A 25,486-nucleotide genomic window follows, 5' to 3' on the forward strand; every position below is an offset into this window, starting at 1 on the left:
GCCCCATCCAACCTGGTCTTGAACACACGTGTGGGCAGCCTGTTCTGGCACCTCACCACTCTCTCTGTAACGAACTTTCCTCTGACACCCAAGCTAAACCTGCTGTCCTTGCGCTTCAAACCATTCCCCTTTGTCCTGTCACTGTTTACCTACCAAAGTAAAAAGTTCAGCGTGTTTTAGTGTGCGGAGAGGATCTGTGCCCATTTCCAGTTTGGATGCTAGCAACTAGAAGTGCAGGGAAGAAGGCAGTAATTGTTCCATCTATTCTGTTTACTGAACAGTAAAGTGCCAGCATCTCTCTTTACCTCTGTTCCAGTCACGGGGCTCCTGCTGCCTTATTTCTGCTTGGATTTCCCTTTGATCTGCTTTCTTAGTAAAAGCATTGGTGAAGGTCCTTGTTCACGAGAGCAGCCTATAGACCTTGTGCTCCACTGACTTGCTTTGCTTGTTGCTGTAACACACAGGTGGCTCCAAAAGTGTTGGGTCCTGATTACTTTCATGAATGCTACACTAAAAGAATACAGTAACATTATTTGATGGGTTCTCAGCTTTGAAACACTGTTTTTCACCGTAGTCACAATGTTGCAAGTGAAAGCAGCTTGTGGTTCACTGTATTGATCTTTATTCCTTTGAATTAAGAGTTGGAAAGGAGTAAAAGTGTTAACTGAGTGGGAGTGTGCCTTTATTTGTTAAGAGAGGAGCACAGTAGGAAAAAGGAAAAAATAAAGGTGAGCAGGTCACCGCTGTGGATCCTGTGATCCTGAGGGTTTGTTCTTATGGGGTAGCTGAGGATGAGGTGGAAGTGTGCTGCCAGCTGTGGGGTTGGCAGTATCTTCTGTGCCGCACAGTGGTCCCTGGATGGTCCCTGCCACTTGGGCCAGGAGCTGTTGCCAGCTGAGAGTGTCCAGTGTGGTGTGTTGTGTACGTGCCATACTTTGCGTTGTGGTAGTGGAGGGTTGTGATTACTGGGAAGAGGAAATCAAGAGCACCACCATAGCTAGGCATTTTTGCCAGTGTTTGATAAGAGCCTGCATGCCATGCTCCTGAAAATCTGCATGGCTCTCTGGAATGCCATTTGACTTTCACATTGCTGTCACCACTGCTGAAACACAGCACCACCTCACTGCTGTGTTCACATCTGCTGTTTAGTCCCCAGAAATGTTCAGCAAATGTTGATGAATGTTAATGGATGCATTTTTTTCTGCGTGGAGGAATTCAGTTCCACACCTTTGCTTCGTGCACACTTCTGTGTCAGGTGCCATCCAGTCAGATTGCCTCTCTGCTGCCAGCTGTCACAGGGCAATGAAGTTCAATGGCATATTGTGGGGGGAGGTTCAATCTCTGCAGCTGTACCACCAATATTTGCTCCTGAAATCGTGGGCCAACTTAATGAAATTGGAACATTACTTTTGGAGCAACCCTCATATTTGAACCAAAAAACTTTCTGGGTACTTCAAGAAGCCTGTAAGGATACACAAGAAACCTCTGTGTTTGGCACATGCATAGCTGATGATGTTCAGCACAGTACCTTCAGTTAGAGATGCATGTATTTCTGTCACAGTGATGTATACAAATTCCTTAATGACTGAGCATGTCTTCTCTGCTTCATTATTTTCCTTCCATCTTTCCCTTGAATGCTTTCTTACGCATGGACACATCTATGTTTAGGCTAGTACTTATTCCCATTTTGGTAGCATCTTTAGAAAGGAATAAGTTTGGAAAGAAAGGGGGTAGAACAGTTGGGATGATGGTTTTTTAATGGTTGTCATCTGTGTATTTAAGAAGTAGCTAATGAGAAACTAAAAACATACCAGCATGAGACACTAAAAGCACAAAAACCAAAATTGATGTTGATAGCCTGAGCAGTAAAGATAGGAAAGGAGGAAAATACATTGTGTTTTTTTCTTTTTTCTAATATCTATTAACACAGTGGGTCTTTAAATGATTGTCTTTGTAGAGGGAGTGGGCTGAGCATCTGTGAATCACTTTCTACCAAGCACGGCAGGATTAAAATAATGGAGAATTTTGTAAGGACAGCATAGATACTATAGGGAGAACATCCTTAATTTAGGGTTCATTTTCATTGCACAGAAATGCAGCTTGTTACTGGGGAGGAAAAAGAGAATGCTACTAGCTAAATAAAAGGAATGAAGTGTGAAAAGTTTTGACATTGTGAGGCTGATCATTTCACATGGTAAACAGCATGTTTCTTTCTCATTTATATCAAATGAAGATAGCTGTCATCTGGAAACTGTAACAGTTTTGCGAGAGAGTAGAAGGATTAATTCTGTAGATCATACTCCTGTGCAAGTGGGAAGTGCCTTGAAGAAGGCTGAGTTGCTGAGAGTGTTGCAATTTAAAATAATTAAAAGATCACTGATGCAGTTACAGTTCTGCATCAAATTAACACCGTAAACTTTCTGTGCTGTTGGGTCAATTAGGATGAAGCAGACCTTCCTGCTAATCATCTTCAGAGATGTGTTTTTCTTAAGCTGGAAAATTATTTGGTAGTCTTGATTATTCACGTTATCACTGCCCTATGGGCTGCAGCGCGAGTGAGCTTTTGAATTCTTCTGTCCCTATCAGCACAAATCCAGCTTTTCTTGTCTTTCATCAAAATGCTCTTGATGTAAATTGTGATTTAAGATGAAAAGGCTGGAAGCCCTTGAAGTTTATTTATTTCATAAGATAAAGCTTATTACCCAGCTGCCATTCCACACAACTGGCATTTTAGTACCTATCACCTGTGCAAATTAAATCATATAATAGTTGAAAAATAGTGCAGGGAAGGCTGTAGCAGGTAGCTTGTTCTCCGCAGGCAGTGCTTATGGAGAGAAGGGTTGTTAAGTCTCTCAGGCTGGGTGTTACGGGATAGCTCAAGTCTAGCTGGTCAGTTTTATTTGGATGAGTTATCTTGAGTGCTTTTCACTGTCTTGCAATATATACTACCAATTATGTGCTACTTATGGATGGGAAACACTAGTTTGCCTTTCCGTAGTTGGAGAAGTAGGAGAGGACTCACACCATGGCACTTTAGGAGCTGATGGAAGGGAAGGGACCCTCAAAAAATAAAGCTGCTCCTCTTCCCTGCCGTAGCAGGAATAGATGAGAAGAATGAAATGAGAAATACATGGCTTCTGTGGAGGAAAGGTGGCCTGGGCCTTCAGTAGGTAGCTTCTTTGGAGCAGTGCCTAGATCGAGCCACATTGTGCATGTGTAAAAAGCTGTCAGGTGTCTTTGTGGTCAGCCTTGACAGTGTAAAGAGTTGAGGAGAACTACTGGATGTATCAGACTGAAACTTTTAAACAATAAGCATTTAAAAAACAACCAAACAACAAAACACCAACAAACTAGTAGTCCTATAGGAACTGAAGTAATTGCTTCTGTATTTCGCCTTTGTCATTCTTCAAAGCTGCAAAGTGGTACGAAATTGCAGCATTAGTGTTCCTAGTAAAGCTGAATGGAAACTGACTCAGTTTCTAAGGAGGGAAATCTACTGCAGTAATAGTGCTATAATGTAAGCACTTGGAATTACATCTGTGGAGTTTATACCTGAACCCAAACAAGCAGAATCCACTCTGTTCCCTTCAGTGTCCATATTGTAATATTTTTTTATGTTGATACTACTCTTATTTTTTTATAGGCTTGAGAGAATGCATGAACAAATTGAAGTGCTGTTGCAAGAGCTCCCTTGTGGGTGTGACAAAAGAGGTGTGGAATCCTTCCCTGGTGCAGAGTAAAGACTTTTATGGTAGGTGCTTAAAGCCCTTTTTTCCCCGTGCAGCTAGGACTGGTTACATGTGAGGACCAGGTGCCATATGGGGGTTTACGTCCGGCTCAAGTTATTGTTGAGCTTTATCACTCATCAGCAATATAACGACCATTTTTATCCCACAGAGTGCTTTTGCAAAATAAAGTTTTACTTTTAGGTCAAATTAATCACATCCAGAAACAAATGTAGACCTGAACTTGGTAATTACGTAGTATCAAGCAATGAATACCAGCTGTGAGAAGGGAAATGGGTTGGAATTCTTACTTTCTGTTAGTGGATATGAAGTATATTTTGCTTGAACCGATGACGTCAATATGTGAAAAATTGTTATGCAGAAAGAAAATATGCAGAATATCAGTTATTGTACATAACAAGAACATAATGAACTGCACATGCTTATTAGCAACTTGCAGTAAAATGTTAGCAGAGAGAAAGAAAGTGGAGATTGAAAGAAAGTGAAGAACATGTTCTTTATGGGAAGGAGAATGCCTCTTTAATCTTCATTCTGTTCAGCATCTAGCACTAACCTTTGAATGTGCCTTGAAGGCATGTCTGTTAAAGAGTGTCATTGCCTTATACTAGTAATCTTGATTTTTATTTTTATTTTTTCAGTAGACTGCAGTCGATAGTAGCAAGATGATCAAAAGATCTTTGAAATTCTCAGTCATTCTTGTATTTGAATTACTTTAAAACGTAGGTCAAGTAAAAGGGACTCCTTAGGCAGAGGATGTGGCAAGTGAGATCTTCTGGGAGAGAGCTGTAATCTGTACTTTGGTACGTGTCACTGTGGGAATGAGTGATCATGAGTTGAAATGAGCCAGGTGCACAAATGATTTGTTGAAATGTTTCTGGCCTTGTGATGGAGGGGGGTGGGTTGAATTCTGCCCACGGCTTAAGACTCACAGAAGCGCTTTCGCAAATGGCAGCGAGGAAAAATAAGCTCTAATCTCCATAGTTAGCAGAAAGAGGAACAAACATGAGGAAGAGTTGGCACATCCTCAGAAAGAATTGGTTTTCTTGTGCAAACTGGGCCAGAGGTGAAGATCCAGAGCGAGGAAGACAAGTAACTTCATCCCCAAAGGCCACCAGTGGGGACCCTCACTGCATATGACTCATGAGCCAAGGAGAGGGACTTTATGTAAATGAATTCCTGGAAAAATAATGAATATGTAGATGGATTCCAGGAAATCTATTGAATATTTATGAGCTTGGCTTACAAATATGTAATGCCTCTATTTCCTGGTATGCAGGGTAGGCAGAAGGATCCCCCCTTGCACCCGGTGTGTGCACTGCTGAAATAAAGGTACCTGCTCTTATAACTACTTTGTGGTTATGGATTCTGAATCTGTGAGTCTCTTCTTCTACTGTTTTTAGGTGTTACAACAGAGAATGATCACGATTGGGTAATGCTATTGGTTTATTTGCCTGGTGTTCCTAAGCAAAACACAAGCACAGTAAATAACTTCCTGCTGCTGGAATATTTTCAAGTAACAGTGAGTTGTTATCCTATTAGTTTCCTTAGTTTAAAAAGGAATAGTCATTCTTCATGAATTTATGAGCAGATTATTGCTCTTATGCACGTACGTTTCTTTGTCTGCAAGACAGAGCAATCAACAACACAACACACTAATAAACAATATTCCTTACAGAACTTCTCTAAACCTCACTGTGTGTGGTGGGCAGGGAAAATAAAAACAAAAACAAAGCAAAATTTATCTAAAGCCTCTAAGTCATCAGATCCTCATGTCTCGAAGAGGAGATGGTGTTATTTAGAAGTTTATCTGAGTATCTTTTTAAATAGGTTTTGTATCTGCTGATGCTTGTTGGACAGCTTTCTTTGTGTGAAGATTGTAATTGACGTGACCTTGTCTTTTGGGCACAGTTGTTTCTTGTAATATTATACTATGCTGAAGATGTGTATTATCTCCTGTGCAGATACTCAGACTGAAGGCAACATTAATACCTTCATTTTTAGCCACTGTAAATCAGAACATAATTTTCCAGCTGTTGAAAATGATCTTGAAGGAATTTGTTAGGAGAGCTCCAACGAGATAATGCTAACCTCTACAGCATAGCATAATGCTTCCAGAGGAGAAAACGTTGCAGTTCACCCCAAGGGTGACTGTGTTTCAGTGCAGTCCATTGTTTTTCGTTGTAGCATCTCATCTGTTATGCTTTGAATCTATACTGGAGACCTTTCAAATAATCAATCTCCACAGGCATGGCTTATTGCCATTTATAGCAATATGCCAAATGACAGGTGCTCTTTAGACATGGTCAAAAAAGAACACTTCCCATGTTTAGCAGAAAAATCAAAAGCTTTTATTAATTGTTTTGACTAATTTATTTGACTAATGTGACTAATGAGTAATTGTCTTAATGGGACTATTCTGAAACAGCAAAACAGCATTTCTGCAGCAATGGCAATGCTTGATCTTTTCCAGCACAAAGTGCTTGAACCACCTTGTGTTATCATCAGTGTAAGCTGGTAAACTCACAGTGTCCTGAAATGGTTTTAACTGCTTTGCCCTTGGAGTTTTGCTGTGTTGAAGATTTGATATTCATGCAAATTGAACCTTACTGAGTGTTTTGCAGATACCTGGTGTTGGCAGACTTTAGAGTTAACAGCAGCTTTAGTGAGTAGAATTCTTACGTCCTTAGAGAATGCATGAGGATGAGACATGGATGATCTTTAACCTTGAAAGGGGTAAACTGTTCTTTGAATGCAAAAAACACCTCAACACTTGTCTCAATTTATTCAGTCTTTTCTAAATCTCCCTGTGCAAAAATGTGTATGTGAAAGTAAACTTCATTTATTTTTATCTATTGTTCTGCATTGACACAAAGGGAATTAGTTCTAGAAGTTATGTAAGAGGAGTATACTTGTATCCTTGCACTGAAGTGAACATCTGTAAGAAACAAGGTGCTGTGTCAGTTGCTTTACTGAATGTGTTGGTTGAGCTAAACTAACTTCAACAAGAGACTTTAGACCAGAAGTTATACAAGCAAGACATATCCAACTTTTTGTGACCAAATGACTGCTGCAGTTTTTCAAAATACTCATTTTCTACTGTAACCTCTATTGTTGGATTTCATGTTTACACCTTGGGCAGAAGCTGCGAAGCTTGGACCACTGCTAAGTACGTGTTGTTAATCAACTTGTTGCATCAGTTGCTGATTCAGTTTTGAGCTGTCCTAAAAGTAGTTCAAGGTATGGCACGTTTTTTGGAGAATGTTAAAAGTAAACTGTAATATTCAGTTCTATTTAAACAGGAAAAGCACTCATAGTATCTCAAGAGAGACTGTTAATAGGGTTGGTAAGGCTGTTTCCTTACATTTTCAGGACAGATAAAGGGAATTGTATTTGTCTCACTCTGTCTCTTAAAACCATTCTTCTTCCACTCTAAGCATTTGTGGGAAAGCTTGTCTGAGCTGTTAAACTGCTCTTTAAAAGTACCAATGTATAAATTCAATATAAATGCTATGTATAATAGCTGATACAAACGTATAAGAACTGGCAGATATGAGTGAAGTTTTGAAACGTCTGCTTCCCAGATTTCTGAAGGAGTTCTTGCCAGTTGTCTTAGGTAGGGTTGACAAACTATGGACAGGGACCATGTTTCCTATTTCAGAAGGTTTTCCTTCTTTTTCTGAGTTTGACAGTGACTTTCATTTTGTATTTGGCTATGACAGTATCGACCCCTTAGAAACAGTACTAAAAGATTTACTTATGTATGTAGAATTTGGCGTGTAGTGAGAGGTATCTGGAATCAAAACTTTTCCAATGGCTTCCTGGCATGACAGTGTGCAAATACTGGAGATGAAGGCCTTTCCTTCAGAAGGGTTTTGTTTTCCTACGGTCTTTTTGTCTGTTGTGTTTGTATTTTCACACTGATTAAGGCAACATTGTAAACACAAAAGTAGCAGCAGTCACATTTGCGTAGCTTTACAGAACAAAAAATGAAAGCAAGCAACAGAAATGGGGAGTAAGCAGTAGGATGTAAACAGATAATAGAGGTCTGCAAGAAGAACATAGAAGCTACTGTGCTGTTGGCTGGCACTTGTAGGTGGAGCTGAGCTGACTTGTTGGAAATGGCTGCAATGGAGTTAAAGGGAGCAGAGTGCTTGCAGTATAGCCTTTGCTGCTCTCAGCAACCAGCAGTGCCAGGGAATGCAAAGCTGTTCTGACAAGCCTCATTGAAACACAGGTGCATCTTTTTATCTCTTGGGATGCATATGTTATCCCAGAGTCCTTTATTCTGCCTTGGATCAGCTGAGGACATTCTGATGAACTTTTGTTTGAAACTTGCATAAAACTCCATATTGTGGATGAGTTTAGTTCAATGAGATAATCTTTCAGTGTTTGTGTTGTTGTGGAAATCAGATTATTCTTAGGCTTATGCTGTATCTTGCAAGTTAACCTCTTCTATTACTTCACCTTTGTGACTAGAGTTAAAGAAGAACATTGGCTTCAATGTTAATAAGATTCCAATAGGATTGCAGGCTGAATTCAGCAGGTGGGGTGCCCTCATTTGTTGATGCAGAGCAGGGTTGAACCTTCTGCTCATTTCTGAGGTTTTACTTTTTCAATTCAAGCATACGTTTTTTTATAGAATGACTTAAAAGCGGTGCCACTAAATCTTTTACATATTTAGCTGACCAGCTTCCACTGTCATAAATCTAGATCTGCCCCTTGGGTTTATTGTGAGATGATTCCCTGCAGTTTTGCCATACCTGTTGTTAGAGGGTGAGTGAAGGGAAATTGTACCAAGGTTGTCCTGATGCCCTTAAGTTTTGAAACCCTGCACTAATCTGAAGCAGCCTGATGTATTCCTGATAGGTTGGATTTGAGGATTTAGATTTCAGTTTCAAACTGGGAATGAAAGATAGATAGTATCTCACAGTTTAAACTAGGAGAGAAAGATAAATTGTATCTCTCATCAAGTTAGTGTAGAGATGACAGTATCACAACCCTGTTTTCTCCGTGTATTTTCCTGCAAATAGCCTGCAGTTGCGATTTCCATATTGGTTGTTTCTTTTCTATTTGTTACTTGTTTGTTTCCTCTTTTAGTTTAGTTTCATTTTTAAAAGTTAATTCCAAAACACGTTCTGGCATTGGTTTCAACATGAGATTCGAAAGGAGTAATAATTCTGACTCCTGGCTACTTTGGCTACTTCCACTGACTTCATAGGATAAGCACAACTAGTATGATGGAATGTTTCCTGATCTGTAAAGTTATTTGTAGCCACATATGAGGCAAGGGTGAAAAAAGCCAACGAATACCAACCTTACTTCTACCTACTGATTTTGTGGGAACTGCCTCTAAATGAAATAGGAATTAGTAGGATTGTTGGAGTTAATATTTAGAAAGAAACACCAGATGTTTTGCTGTTCTAGGGCTAAATTTTGAAAGTGGGGAAATAGTTGTTTTTGTTTTGGAAATTATAAGAACTGTTTTTTGACTGGCGACAAAACTAACTTTTCTGTTGCTGAGGACAGTAGCTGAACTGAGAACTCAACATGTTCATAATAATCCTCTGGAGAAGACGATGTTGGAGGCCCAGAGTTTGCATGAAGTATAGAGAATATACTCATGTGCATAAGGAGAACAATTCTGTTTCCTGTAAGTGCAGACAGCTGGAAGTGTGGGTTTAATTCCCCTCATTTCCCCTTCGTTCAAATGCTGCTGTGCTCAAAGCTTCCTTGAACAAACCTGTAAATGATACCCTGAATAGTCATGCTCGTTCAACGTTAATTCCTATTAGCTAATCAAGGTGATGTGGGCAAATAGCCTGCTGAGAAAATATTCTGGATATCATGGGTGAATCTCAGTGGGACATTTGGCACTGTTCCTGTGCAACTGCAGCACAGGATTCAGAGGCTTATTTGAAGAGCTGACATTGATTCAGTGTGTGCTTATGTACATGAGGTTTGCTGTGTTGCTTTATATGATCTATTACTCTGTGTAATGACACTCGGTGTAGTGAGTGGAGTGCTGTATTATACATATGAGGCTTGCAAAAATGTGCTTGTAAAGAAACAGCTGATGTTTGATTCATAAGGCTGTGCATTTTAAAACAAATCTGGTGTTTAAATAGACCGTTTAATCACTGTCACGTATCACTAAAACAATCCTCTGTTTTGTGTGTTTGAACAGATGACCTCTAAAATAAGAATATTCCTAAGTGCAGAAAAAACAGGTATTGAGACCTCCATTAGCTGAAGTGAAATTTCTTACAAATATTCATACTGCTGCTCCAGCTGAAGCATGGCTGTAATTTTGAGCATCCTAGTCATGTTATTTTGAGGCAACTCCTTTTTTGTTGTCTAGAAAGAGATTTGTGTCTTTAAGATGGTAGAGTTGTTGAGCTCTAGCTATTACCAGGCAGTGCAAAATGGAGACAATCTGTTGCACATAATAAACATCCCTCCTTATTGTCTTACTATCTTATGCCACAGCATCTAACCCAGCCTCTGGATTGCACAAAAAAAACCAGTGGATACAGGAAAATGAGCAATCCATTAAGAGATATATTAGCATATACAGCGTTCATTCCCAGCCTTCTGAAATATTTTGTAGGGTATGGAAGAAACAGCTTTGGAAAAAAAAGGCATCCAAGTTACAGTAAGAAAGCATAAGAGATAACCATCTAGAAAATTGCCTCTTTTTCTACCGTGACGACTCTGTCAACACGATATCTCTAACCACAGAGAGATTAAAATACAAACTTCCCTGCATGGGAAAAAATACAAGTTTATAAAGTCTGTGTCTTAAGTAGTACATTTTTAGGAAGAGTCAAAAGTCAGATCTCTAAGTCGTGTTCACGTAATTCTCTGTAGAGATTTTTGAGTTCCTTTATATTCATGACAGGATTTTCAAGGACAGGTGTTACTTTATTCTTAACCTGGGTCTGTGTGGGATTACATATCGCGTCCACAGTGCTCCATGTCCCGTACAGAAAGCTGAGGTAAGGAGTGATATTCTTATTTCATTGCTATGATGTTATTCTTATCTTTTCACAGGGTCTTTAAGTACGATGGATCTTGAAAGCAATGTCAAGACTACTTGTGAGAAGGTTGCTGAGGCTTCGGGCTTTCATTCTCTGCCTTAGAGTGAGTAGCTTAACATCTTTATATTTGCCACAGAGTATGAATTAAGATGGAAAGAAATGTCATCTCTGAATACATTCATAGGTGTTCAATATTAGTGGCATTTGATTTGTTATTACCTAGAGATTTATTTGCAGATTCTAGTTACCTGGACAACAGGAATGGTCTTTGCAGAATGCGAAACTTGGAAGGCTGGCTGCCCTTCAGCACTCTGGTTTCATGCAGTAGAAAATGAAATACATACCCACTTGGAATATGCATTATTCCAGCCTTATAGGAGCGTTATATTGCACATTAAATCACCAAAGCTCTTTGCCTGTGTGATTCTTACAAGCTTAATCTTAAATTATGTGCATTCTGGTTACTGCTTCATAGCGGGATCAATTTCTAGGAGATCAATATTTTGCCTGTCTCAGAAGGCAGTTTAAAACCTTGCTTGTCCCATATTGTTTTTATTCTTTAATACAACATTTGTTGAAATGGCTTTTAATTCCTTTGACTTCAGTGGCAAGCAATCATAACAAGAGATTTGAATGGAAATGGCAGAATGAGAAGCTGCATTTCAGTGGCTTTTAGTAGTACTCTACAAAGGCGTCCAGCCACTGCTTCCTGTTTTGTAGTAAGATTGGTTCAGTATAAACTGATGTGGAGAAGTTTTGAAGGTGTGAATTGTATTTTTTCTTCTGATAAATGTGTACATTATTCATTTTGAATTTCAATCCAGCTGCCATTGAAGTCATTGATAATGCTGCCATCGATTCGTATAGTGCAGAAGTGGACTTATAGTGAGCTACTTAACGTGTCATTTATCTAAGCTGTCACAGCTTGAAAGGTGTAGGAAAAGACTGGTAGAGTGTCTGAAGGGTCTGTAAATGTAATCAAAGAGACCACATTTTGTGTGAGAAGCTGTTTCAGCTCGGTCTCTTTCATCTGTAGAAACCTGAGAGAATTTGTTTAGTAGATTCTGGCAACAAAAACACTTAGTCAACTGCAGTGTTTAGAATGACCCTGCAGAAAAAAAACAGACAGCTGAGTGATTTCACAGGTATGCAGATACATTTCAGGACTTCTAAGCTCTTCAAGTTCTGTCACAGAACTTCTGATGTAAAGTCTTGTTTGTAAACCATTTCTAACTTGGTATTTTTATCTGTGCACTAATGGACTCGTACCTTGGAAAAGATCTGAAAATATATGTTCCAGTATTTCAGATGTATTTTGGACGAGTGATGATGATGTAAAACAGTAGCTATGTTTTGTTACGCTGTGTTTTAATATGAAGATTAATATGAAGGTTCTTTTTACAGTGGTTCTGTTAAGGTTCTGTTCACAGTGTTCAGAATTGCAGAATTATATAACCTGATCTTGAATGAAAGAGCATAGTTTCAAGAGTTTCTCTCAGCTTCTAAAATGAAATATGGTTAAATGGTGTGCACAGAGAGATACCACTTCAACAAAGAAGGTTTTATGGAAAAGTTTCCCTATAAACTAACATTTCTTGAATATGGGGATTCTGAAAACTGGTTCTGGAGCAAGTACAACAGCAATAATCAAAACTTGGCCAGGGCCCATCATAACTCTTCGGTTCTGGTGAACATTAGTTGTGGAGGACTTAGCAGCATAGGCTGGCTCTGCTGCACATTTTCATGTCCTATGTGTAATAAATGAGTTGTCAGTGAATGCATCATCTGGGCTATTAGTCAGTGTCTTCAAGCTCTGCCATATCTTTTCTGTTACTGAGTGTATACGTTGAGCACAACTGCCTGTGCTGAGTCAAAACGCCTGTCATGTATTTGTAAAATAATGGATGAAATGTCCCTCTCTCCATTTTCTTTATTTATGTCTTGTCCTGAAATTTTAGCTGATGTTTCTTTTGGTTTCTTTCCGTTTATTCAGACATGGTGTTTCACTACCTTTGCTCTAGCTCCAGTTGTCAGATGGAGTACCTTTCTTATCGCTGCGTCGTCCACTGTGAATTTAAGAATCACATCAATTAAAATTCTAAGTTTTCCTTGGGTAAAAAGCATTTCTTAGGAAGACAGGTGCATGGAACATCTAAAATTCCAGAACATCTTCAGGTTCATTTGCAAAATGTGCAATCCAGTGTGGTTAGGACTTGATATAAGTACCTCTTTATGTCTGTAGTAGTAAGTACAGAACAGGACTTGCTTATTCTTTAGATCAGCATGGGGCGTCAGTGCTACAAGCTAAATTCCTGTATCCAAGTGAGCTGAAAAGGAGGGAGGGAAGATACTTTTCTCAAAAAACCAAATTTTCCATTTTCCACTTTCCCTGATGAAGGATAATTACAGTTTCAATGGGAAGACTGTTCTGAAAAATCCTGAGAATGTGTCTTACTGTGTTTGTGCTTTTTTCTTACGTGGAAGAATAGCCTGCGCTTCTGGAGACTGTTCTGAGTAAACCATGCTGGTGGGAAATTGGCTGATGTTAGAAATCGTTTTGAAAAGCAATGACTTAAAATCTAAAGTGCTTGTGAGACTACGTAGGGAAGTAATTCCCAGAAATTATCTTTTAGGAATAGTGGCTAAAAAATCATAAAAACGCAGGAGGATGTAAACCTAAATCTGACTAAAATGTAAGTGAGAATTGTAATATATAAAAAAATAATCCTTTTCAAGTTGAAAAGTTTCCATGCCTTGTACTGATTTATTTATGAATGTGGTAGTGGGTGAACAAGAGAGAACAGGGATCTCAAATTTAGACAGTGAGCTCAAAGAAAATTGACATTGATTCCTTAAAGCTTGGTATTCTGAAGGTTGTCTTTAAGGCGATGCTTTATCCAATTTCTCATCAGTGGGCAAAATAAATAACACACAGAAAAAATCCAACAGCACTTCCCCTACTGCTAAATCCCAAGAGGACACTGTTGTCATCTGTGTATTCTGGCCTTGTGTTCCTAATCCAGGTGCCTATGGGCAGAGAAGGTTATTTAATAAATTAAAAGGTTTTTTTTGTTTCATTTTTGTGTGTGTGATGTGGGCTTTTTTTTCTGTACAGATTTACTTCTGTGCTTACGTTCTTGCATAATGAGTAAGCCTATAAGAGATTCCTGACAAGTACAAATATTTAAAAAGTCAAGAAAAGAAAAGCTCTATTGCAGAGGTAAAGAGGAAGGATAATTATGGGAAGGTAGGGACCAACTCCTTCAGGATGATTTTCTCTCTAATATTGAACTGGGGAAATGCAACAGGAATGTAAGTAAATCATACTTTTTAGTTCATTGTTCATACTTTCTTACATCAATGTGTGTGTATATATGTGTATATTTGCACCTAGATGTGTGTCTATGTATGTATTTCCCTGACCCTGGTTATGTGATAATGCTGTGCAAAGTATTTTCTAACATACCAGAAAATGTACAGATGTAATATCTTAGTGGCTCTCATGGGCTGTTATTTAATCTGTTTTACCAAAATAATTATCAGTTATGTGACAGAAAAAATGCATCCTAAAACTAACATTTCCAGTTGCTAATCAGAATTGTAGCCTGTTTCAAAGCCTTTTGGTGTGATAACACCCAGTCTCTGCATCTGACCGTTAAGGATTCGGTTGTGTGCAAACAGGGAGGGGGAAGGTGCATGCCTCTGACTTAATGGGGTTTTGACCTTCAGAAAGAATAGGTAACGTTAGTCACTTGGTGCAGGAGAAAAAATATTAAAGAATGGAAGTGATTTATTGTTATGCAAAATATACGTTCATCACTACTTTATACACCTTGTTGTATTTTGTGCTGCTATCACAGCTTGATAAAAACAAGTACTATCAGCGTGTCTGTACAAACAAACACATTCCTCATGGCATTTTCCAGTGTAAGATGCTCTTCCACTTGTTGAGGCTTGCGTTATCTTCAGACTTTCTGACTTTAAGCCACCCCACTGTCGAGTGATTCAGAAGGAATCACTCAGCAGCTCCCACATGCAGGCAAATTCCCTTCAGTCTCTATAAAACCTCGTTTTTATTGCTGAGCCTGAAATATCCTGCTGGCCAGTTTGGATCAGCTGACCTGGCTGTGCCCCTCAGCTTCTTGCCCACCCCCCAACCTCTTTGCTGGTAAAGAGCTGTGAAACCCGGAAGCCCTGTTCGTAATCAGGCAGACAGTGATATTAGCAACTTAATCACACGTTCAAAATGCATATGAGTCACACAGACTCCTACTAGTACAAACTCCATTCCATCCAGAGCTAATGAACTATTAAAAGCTCTTATTCTTTTTCTTTCTGAAAGATTTCTTTTCTTGCAAAATTCATCCTCAAATAGGCTGAACAAAATAATACTCCAATAACAAATCCACCATAGGTTTTTTCATTAATTGTGCATGCTACTTCTTTGCCTTCTTTGCTAACTTTAAACGCTTGATATTGTTCTCAGCTGTCTACACCAAAACATGAAATTTGACTTAGATGTAATACAACTTAAGCAGTGTGATTGAGTGGCTCATATTATAGCATTTATTGTGCATCGCCTCACATCTGACAATTCTACATTTCATCTCCAGCCCTTTAATTCTTGCCTGTATTTTCATACAAACTCACACTATTCATAGAAAATGATGCATAAATGATGAAGACAGATGAAGTAACTTTATATTAAAATGTGAAAATATTTGCCCTGTTTAGGGCATCATTATTAAATTAACTAGGATATCGAAGTCTGCTTAAGTCTGCTGTGGCAGATTAATAGTGCACTGACTTCCTCTGAATTTTCATGCTAACTTCTTTTTTTGTCTATCTACCTGTACTTGTGCCCTTATGAGCCTGTATCAAAATAAATAAATTTTTGTATTGAGAATCATGCTTCAAAAAAAGTACTTGCATTTTGTAAATGCAGTGGTCCTATGCTGAACTGATGGAATGAAACGAAGATATGGAAATTTGGTTGAAGATGTGGCTGATTTTGTTTTGTTTGTTTTTTTTTTTGAGGAGGCCTTCTTTGGTAGGTGTCTGACACTGGAGAAACAGTGGCCCAATTTTTGCTATATCAGGCCAAGTCATGGGCTGGAACTGAAGGAGGACAGGACTCCTCCCAGCCTCCCTAGATGGCTGGGAACTGGTATAAGGTGTGGACTTTGTACTGGAATGTGGGACACATACACAGGATGTAGGGAAGTCCTCAGTGCATTTATTCAGATTGATTCTAGGTATGGATCTTTTATAAACAGTTCTTATTTTACAGTTTCTAGAGTGTTGCAATTCCAGGTTTGGTAAAGCTGAAGCTGGGAAAACAATTGAAGTATCAAGAATTTGCATTTCCCCATCTTTAAATGCCTTTATTCAGGATGATGTGTTACTATAGCCTTGCAGAACAACAGAGTAAAGGATTTCAGCTTTATCTTTGAAAGTTCTTCCTTCTGAAAACTGTTTTATACTTACAAGCTGTGCTCTACCTGTATAATAGCCTATTAATATTATTGAAAATTGGCTTTCTCCTGCAATTCTTCTTGGACTAAACCCAATTCCGTAGAAGTTTTGGTGGTATATTTTTATCATTGTATCTAATTTCTACTTGTGTTTAAAGTCTTAAGCCTGATTTTCCATACGTTGTTCATTTGCCTGAAAAGAAAAAACTCCATTTTGCTAACAATATTGATACTGTATTCCCTGAAAATTCAACTTATCATCTTCCTTTCCACCCCCCTCCCCTCCCCAGTGTTTGCTTGCTGTTGATAAATCATACAATCTCCTTCAGAAAAGACCTGTACATACAAGCTTACACTTCAGGATGAAACAAAAGCTAAAAGGTATTGAAGCATATGTTTAAAGCAAACTGAATTTCCTGACTCAGCAGGTTCCTAGACAGCAGTGTTCTTGTGTTGCTGGTCAGAGGTCACATCATTTATATACTGGTCCCCTGCCACGTTGAGTTACAAGGTTTGCTGATACAAACAGATGACTGTTAATGTTCACAGACTAAATTGGAGCTTTTGGTGTTTTTCATGCTCTAACCTTTTTGCTGCTGTATGTTTGATGCTCCATGGTAGCACGATTGCTTTACTTATTCTCCAGAGATTTATAGCATACTAACCTTAGGCACACATCAGAGAAGTTAATGACAGAGACTGATTTGTGTCTCAAGACTGTTTAGCAGATTAGAACTGCTTTTTTTTACCCTTCAGTTGCCTAGAAAAGGTGATGTGCAGCTGTGACATTTTGTATGAAGTGGGAGCATAAGCTTTCAGGACCAGAGATAATAAGTGGTCAGAGTCCCTTAAATCTTCTTTCTCATGCACTATTCTGATTTCTGTCTTGCTGGGTAAATTCACATCTGTGATACTGCAGGGTGTGTATCAAGCATTTTATGTAGTGTAGCAGGTACCTTTCACTTCCAGCCTTCCACAGGTAAAAGGCATCCCTCTTGAAAATTCAGTTGCAGGTATTATGGTGGGATGCATTTTTCTTTTATCGTGCCAAGAAAAATCATTTTTGTTATAAACTGTTTGAGCACCTAGAAACCTCTACGGAGGGCTTGTTAGCTTGTGTGCTTGGAGTGTGTGCTCCAAACAGACATAGAAGGAGAAATACTCTGTGTTCTTTATGCTTTATTTCGGGTGCAATTGCACTGAAATGTGCAAATCAGAATCAGAGAATCTTTTGTTAGAAGGGACATGTGGACTGCTCCAGCTCCCTTGTTGAAAGTGGGCTCTCTACAGTAGTTTACAGAGGAAAGCTTCCAGGCAGATTTTGACTGTCTCAAATGAGCTGTCTCTATGAGGTTTTTCCTCATGTTTAGGTGAAGCTTTCCTGTGTCTCAGTTTGTGCTCACTGTTCATTGTTCTGTCATTGGATACTGTTGAAAAGACCTTGGCCCCATTCACTTCATTCCTGCCCATTAGTTATTTGTAAGCATTTTTAAGATTCCCCACCCCCCACCAAATCTTCCCTTCTCCAATATTTGTCATTGGCTTTTCCAAAAAAAAATACAGAATCACAGAAAGGTTGGAATGGACCTCAAGGATGATGAATCTCCAACCCCCTGCCACGTGCAGGGCCACCAACCTCCACATTTCATAGCAGCCCAGGCTGCCCAGGGCCCCATCCAACCTGGCCTTGAACACCTCCAGGGATGGACGGGGCATCACAGCCTCTCTGGGCAGCTGTTCCAGCACCTCACCACTCTCTCTGTAAATGGCTTAAAGTTCTCACTTTGAATCAAGTTAAGGTGCAGGGAAAGTTAACTGCAAGCTAACTGCATAGTTATGCGACCATGTCTGTTGTTACTGTTTATTTTACTAAAGTTGGAAATTGATTAAGTTGGCATTCTCAGAAGCCATAGCAGCTCGAGCTCCTCATGAGTGGTCATTCAATGACATCTGAACATTGCTGCAACTTCTGGAGGGGGGAAAAAAAAAAGCAGAACTTTTTGAGGTCACAAGATGTTTTAAGAAAGAAAAGATTTGGAGCATGTGTTGTATTGGGCTTTTTTCAGACTGCCTGTAAACAAAAGTGGAGTGCAAGTCTGTTTAATTCATAGGACTGAAATTGCCTGTTAGCATTATTCAGAAGCAGCGCAGTCTGTTAGCAGGGAGCGTTCAGAGCACACATTTTTGTGTGTACATAAATATAAGTGGTTTCCTTCATATACTAGAAAATGGAACAGCAATTCTGACTATTATTTTGCAAATAAATTTGCTGGGAAGATGAATACAAACCAATTACAAGTATGCCATTCTTAAGTTGTTTCTTATTTGAAGGCTTTGCCATATCCCGGAATTGCTCGGAAAGTAATCAGTCGTAGAAATTGTCTTGTACAAATTTAGCTGCTAAGCTGATTTTCTGATTATTGTCCTTTCATGTTTTCATAAAGCTTTTGGATTAACTAATTCACAGATGAACATAGTTTTACCAACACTGTGGATGCGTTCTCGTAAACAGTTGTTAATCATTATAACGATTGTATATCATCATAATGTATGACCTCAGTCACGTCTGTTTTCTTGAAATACGTTATTACATTAATAATTAATGCTACTTTGCACTGTGTTTTAAGGAATTCCTTTTTGTTTGTGTAAGGCAAATAAAATATTTAAGGACTTACCGCAGTACCTTCCACCTGATGTTTTTGACTCTTGGAAGCAGATGGTGGAAAGTTGAAGATATTGTCTGTCATTCATTAGACACGTGGGAAATGGCATTTGAAGCAAAATGCTCTCCCTGTATCAGTGTCAGTACCTATGGAGCATGCTATGTGGTACATTGAAATGCCAGGTTTTGGGATAGAACAGCTCTGCAGGGCTGTTTGTGCATTTGTCTCATGTCTCGAATGAGTTCCGCATTCAACTCCAGTTTGATCAGCAGGCTGCAAACTCATTATCTTTGGCATCATATGGATGTGTATGCAAGTTTGCATATTGCCTTTAGGTTTTGGTCTTGCTTGGCAGGCTATTGGCAGGCTGTTTCTGATTGTATGATCTTGAGAAATCCTCTTATCTCCCCTCAACTTGTTAAATTTTTAATAGATACTGATACCTGTGTGCCTTACATAATGCATAAGTTGTATTTCCATTGGCAGGTATATTAAGGCTTCTGCATGAATGAGTTTAATTGGAAAGCAAAACAGCTATTTACTGTCCTGATCGAAATCCTCTGGTCTTCTGATAAAGCTGAAATACAATAGAATAATACAGAAATGAAAGCACAGAGCAGATTCATGCTTGAAACTAGAGTGCAAGATTCATGCTGTGTTGCCACATTTGTGTAAGCTTACAAGTCAGAAATGTATCTTGCATGTGAGCCTTTGCTTGAATCAGTGAGAATCAGTGGAGGTTTTTTCTGGGAATTTTCTCAGACCTACAAAGGAATTCCAGTTTTTTAGCCTGTTGAACGGAAATACTCGATTCCAAAAAACTCCTAAGTGTTTTGGAACAAAAATCTAAGATTTCTGTGAAATTTCTGCTAACGATATGTCTTGATTTGAGTTGGAGATGAATTCGTGGAGTTTGAGTCCCTTCGTTCTACAGAGCTTATGCTATTTAAATGGTTGTAACTAGAGTGAAAATTTTTGCTTCTCAAAACTGCATTCCTGATCACTATGTGAAGGTATTCCCTACAGATAAATGCAACTCTAGATTAGGTAGAATAGGAGCAGCTTGTTTCTGAAGATTTGTAGAAAGCATTTGCTGTTTGCTGATATATTCAGTTTTTAAGGCATGTTTTGTATGTTGATGATTCATAAGTTTCCAGAAAAATAAAAACCTGCTAACTGAGATGGATCTTATTTTGATATAACATCCAGATGTCTTATTGGAAGCAGTATATAACTGTTAATATTCTCAGTCTGTTCAGTAAAGCAAGTGCCCTAAACAGAGCACTAACGTTCAGTGCATGAGTGCTGGTGTGGGGTACAAACCAAGATTTGCTGTTTTTTGTTCCTGTCGTAGCGTCTGCTGCGCTTCTGAAAGCAGACTTTGTTTTACAGTGTTTGAAAAATCTCCTAGGAAACTGATTTAGGTCTATTCTTTCAGTAAACATTTATTTTTTTTTTTAGAATAGAGAATTTCCTGAGTTTAATCCAGGGGGCTTTTGCTGAGCTAACAGCAATGTGTGCTGCAGTGGCACATGCTGAGTAATATTTGGGTTCACTGAACAGTTTCACAACTCGTGAATCGTTATTCTGAACTGCACTTTATTCTTTACAGCTTTGTAAAATTACACTTGAGAGTTGTGGATGTGCTTCATGCCACAGTGGATGTGAATCATGGATTGAAACAACAAAGGTTTGTTCTTACTACTTGACCCACGTTGTTTAGCACGCTCATCATAATGAAATAATTCCCATCATATTTCGTGCATTGTCTTATAACAGTGAGGGAGAGCAAATGTAGTGAGGAAACCTCTCCAGAAAGCTGCAAGTGGTTTTGGTTGTAGTACTCTTGTTCATCTTTGCAGCTGAAGATACTGGCAAAGGGTTTGGGGAGTGAAAATAAAGTAAGTAATTACAGAAACCGTGGAACTCATAAGCAACCTGTTTTTTCCTTTTCTGTCACCTTTTTTTTCCTGTAGCATATGTTGTTTCAGAAGGTTTGAGTGGAAACGTGAGGCACGCATTCTTTCTCCCTGTCAGTTGTGTTTCATAGTTCTTTTCCTTAATATGGTTCCTTTGGCATTTTGGCAATGTGCATACTGATTTCACCATGGGTTGCTATTGCATCTCAGACACAGCTGTACTTCTGCAATGTAAATTCACATTAGAATTAGTTATTGGTCACGGGGATTCGTGGCAAGATGTTGTTGTACCTAGGTCTCTGGACTGTACGTAGTCACTGTTGTTTTATGTAATGTAACTTTCACCTGCGTAATTTCATTGCTGAGGATGGGACTTTCATTATCTGTTCTGCCATAGATTAGCCACGGATGAAACTTTATTGAAGCACTTAAGAGACTCATTCTTCAGTCCATTTAGGAAGTGAAAAGTTTCGGTGTTACGTTCATAAATGGAAACTGAATCTGTAAGAAAGCTGAGATAGAGGATGTGTGTGCAGCGCTAGTGGTAATGAGTGACTGGAATTGATGATGGCACACAGTCTACCAGGGCAGCGTCCCCTTAGACTTTCTCAGAATCCAGGTCTTGGGGGCAAATTTTTTGGCATGTCTTGAGTTAAGCTCCTGGCTATTCAGGGTTACTCAGGAGGTACCCTCTGTACGTCTGTGCTGTGCCTTCCTCATGCTTTACTAAGCATCCGCCACTAGTTGTTGTGAAGAGCTGGTTGCAGAGCTAGATGGACCTTCACCTGGCTTTTAGTAAGCTATTCTTAGGAGGTCATTGGAAACTTAGTGACACTGTGCATTTTTGAAAAACCTAAGCTAGTTTTTAGGCTGTTTGTCTGGAGACATCAGAGCCTAAACCCACAAGCCTGGTGTTAAAAATTCTCAAAGTTTTGTATGAGTAATGGTTTTCAAATAACTTGGTAAGCCTTAGCATGAAATGGTTACAGAAATCGCATTAAGAACATAGAAAGGAAAGCTTTGTAATTAATTAAAGTGCTTTGTAAATTGACAGATAATTTTTCCCTGGCGACCTCTAAAATATGCATAAAATGCTAGGGTATACGGAATAAAATCTCACAACAAATCAGCAAGTTTTCCCTGTGCACTTAGTGCAGCACAAAATAGAGGTCTGGAAGGAGTCAGCTTGCTTCCACGATAATTTTCCAACACTTTCTTCTTCTCTTCTAATTTTGTTGGCTCACTAGCTTATGAATATAATGTGTTCCATGTTTTTGTGCTATGAAAAAGAACAAAAGATTGGAAGCATTGTGATAAGGGCTCTCAGAGTTCAAGAACAATTCTTAGCATTTTGGTGTAGGTCAGAAATTTTGCTCTCTGCCTGAAAACACATGTGCCTCCCTTGACTACTGTGATAAAAGCTTTCCACTGATGTGTTACTCTCAGGAGTAACTAGGAAATCAGCTTGGGACCTGCATTTCTTGTTGAAGTCCCAGCTGTGCAGCTTACAGATTTATCATGTGCTCTACGTGAGAAATGCCTCAAAACTGCTCTTCACATAAGGCAAGCTGAGCTGAATCGGGCCTCTAATCAAACATAGCAGAGGCTTATCCACCACATCTGCTGTAGATAACCTATGAAGAGATAAGGCATAAAGAAATACAGGTGAAGAACTGAAACAGTGAAAATGAAGTCTTTATCTCTCTTGCCCTTATGACTGTTCTCTGGCGGAGCTTCAGGTCTGGCTTCTTTCTGTTGCGTATGTTGTATAACATCTGTGAAATAGAATTTGTATAGCCCCATGACGTTCTGTACTCTGAAAAGATGAGTGTCTCAGTAGTTTCAAGGGAAATTGTGATGCCAGGGGAAGAACTCAGGAAGTGAGTGAGCAAATGGTACTCCATAGCATATGGCTTTCCTAGTCATCCCTCAACCAGTCACTCAAAAATGCAGTGGTGTGAACCAGCCACCTAGTTGCTTCTGTTTTAGGAGTACATTGGTAAATTTCTAAATCTGGGTTAATGGGATATAATAGAAATCAGTAATTTAAGTGATAGTATACTGTAACAGCATTTGTCCTGGGCTACCAGAATAGTTGAGGAACCCAGGCAGAATGCCAGAGGGCAGACTGGTTCCACCTGCAGGATTGTACTTGGTGCTGCGTAGACATTTCCTCACAGGTTAAGCTATCGTGTGGCCAGTGTAACATAGGAGGAGCACAGAAGATTCAGACTACCACAAGAAAAAAGCAGGGCTAACACACTGGCAGAGAAGCTAATGCATACTGCATATATGTCGTGCTCTGTTATTACTGTCCTTTTACAAAAATGACTGGTTGCAAGCAAACTCCTATTCCTTTAATAGTTTATGCAACAATCCATGGTGTGCGAGTATCCGTGCTGCTCAAGCATTATTAAACCTCTAAAAGCTGTATACGTGTTAAGTTTCTCTGTTCTGTCCACTTTCATCCTACAGGACAGATAACTTCGAAACAAATGAGTACATAATCAGGCATTCCTTGCTGTTCTCACTCGAATGGCTTTTGTCGGTGTGTTTTTTTTGTCATATGTACGGAGTTCATATGTGTAAGGCCATGTAATCAAGGTGCTGATAGATGATTACTTTGCTGCTTAATTTTTTTTGAAGAGTTTTAGTTATGTAAAGTTAAGAAAATATGTTGTTCATGAGTAATTTTTCAGGAGTAGATCTCCAACCAAATGTTTTGCATTTGTCTGTAAACAGCATTTATTGCATGCAAGAAATTTTTATGAGAGCTTTATTAAATATTTTTAGAAGGTATTTATCGTTGTTATAAACTGGTTTGTGTTCATTAGCAGAGCTCTTCTTCTTATCTCTAACACCTAGGTGTGAATACATTATATGCAAACTGTGGCCTTGATGGGTGGGAAGTACTGGAATTTGTTAAAAATGATATTTATTTTGGAACTTTATGATAAGGTTGCATCCATGGGATTGTTGGAAGAAAGTTTTTGTGTGATCAGAGTGGAGATAGAAAGCTGTGGGAAGTTCAGCAAATATTTGCTGAATGCTTTAAGCTGAGCACAGAATCAAATGACGGTTCTGAAAAATGCTTGGCAGGAGTGAGGATGCTTTCATGTGGTCGGCAGCCTTAGAGATAATGATCAGTATTACACAGAAAGGTGTACAGCCTTTGAAAACAACAGGAAAAATAATTTATTTCCCTTAGTCTGCCCCATAGACTTGTGAAGAGGAAAATGCAACATTTTTTCTGTTTTCTTATCATTCAAGTTATGACATTTTGAAACTAAATGAAAGTGAAATGAGTATCAGCATTTTTTCTGTGCGAATTTTTGTTTGTTTAGCTAATCTGTGCATCTTCTGGAAGTGCCTATCTTTTCTGTTTTGAAGAGTTATTTTTCTGCTGTGATTTACTCTAGAAGGTGCATATGCAAGCAACAGGTCCTTTCAAAACATTTTGCTGAAGAAATAATTGGAAAAATATATAGAACCAAAGCAGTGTGTCTTGCCATTAACAGACCATTCTATTTCCTTTAGAAAATCTAAAGATAACGTACCTAAATGTAAGTTCTCCTAGTCTGCAGTCCATTTATGTTCATTTAATATGAGTTTTTTGAAAGCTGGTATAAAAGCAACAATTTATAACCATTTTTACCTTTTTGTTTTTTTAACATAACTTTCTGACAATCATTTTGTAGGATTAATGTTAAGTTTGGCACTTCTGTTTCTCTCGAGGGATATTCTCTGTCTGGACATTGTTACATTTGCCTGCCTTCATCAAAGGCACACAACTGTGTGTGTGTCGTCATACTTAATGTTCTGAATTGGAAACATACCTCCTTACTAGTAATGCACCTGCTATGAATTGCATCCTTAATGATGAGATGTTTCCTTTTCAGAAAAATGACTAGGAAACAAGAGGAAATTTGCAAGAGGAAGTTTGTGGGCTGGATTGCCTTCACTGTTGACTGATTGAAGATGGTGATCTTTACTCATGAAATAATCTGTGAGACCCTCCACAAAATTAACATCCCTTTAATTGAACATTTACATTTATGTCAGTCAGAACACTATGAACTTTTTTTGTTGCAGGTCTCGAGCACGCCATCAAAAATTACTTTCTTGCTGTTCTTATTTCTGCTGCAGGTAAGTGTGAGCAACAATTCCGATTCAGTAGATCCAATCTTATGAGTTCCAACAATTTATTAAAATTAAGAGCAAGCTATTCAAGTGTGCCTTGGTTGTTTAAAAAAAAACAAAACAAAACAAGGTAGAATCAGAAGTATAGTTGCATACAGCATACTGCAACTTACATTTTTTCCATCTTTGCCACTTGTAAGTACACTGACAGGACACTGTCATTAAAGAAATGCACAATGTATCCATTGTATTGGGCTGTCAAGTAAGTTTGATGGACTGGAACAGTCAAAGAGAAAAGTGTTTTACCATATATTTGTATCATAAAATGTCCTATAATCACTGTGTTACGAAGGGCAGAAATCTATTTTCATTACAGTCACTCAACACGAGTGATACCTTAAAGCAGGGTGAATCTATGATTGTTATTACAACATTCTTCACATTCAAATCCTGTTTCTTTGCTTTTCTAGATATTCATCTGGGAGAACAATTCTAGCTTAAGAAATT

General features: G+C 38.7%; 1 long non-coding RNA gene across 1 annotated transcript; it reads left to right on the forward strand.

Annotated features, from left to right (window-relative positions):
• Nucleotides 1-3,642: 3,642 nt before the first annotated feature.
• LOC128084278 (uncharacterized) lies at nucleotides 3,643-24,988 on the forward strand. The gene is made up of 4 exons (XR_008208426.1): nucleotides 3,643-3,751; nucleotides 10,797-10,886; nucleotides 20,533-20,610; nucleotides 24,932-24,988. It is a non-coding gene; the product is annotated as an uncharacterized LOC128084278 (long non-coding RNA).
• The last annotated feature ends 498 nt before the right edge of the window (nucleotides 24,989-25,486 follow it).

The sequence above is a fragment of the Tympanuchus pallidicinctus genome, unplaced genomic scaffold, assembly GCF_026119805.1.
Source record: "Tympanuchus pallidicinctus isolate F22 unplaced genomic scaffold, pur_lepc_1.0 scaffold26, whole genome shotgun sequence".
Lineage (NCBI taxonomy): Eukaryota > Metazoa > Chordata > Aves > Galliformes > Phasianidae > Tympanuchus > Tympanuchus pallidicinctus.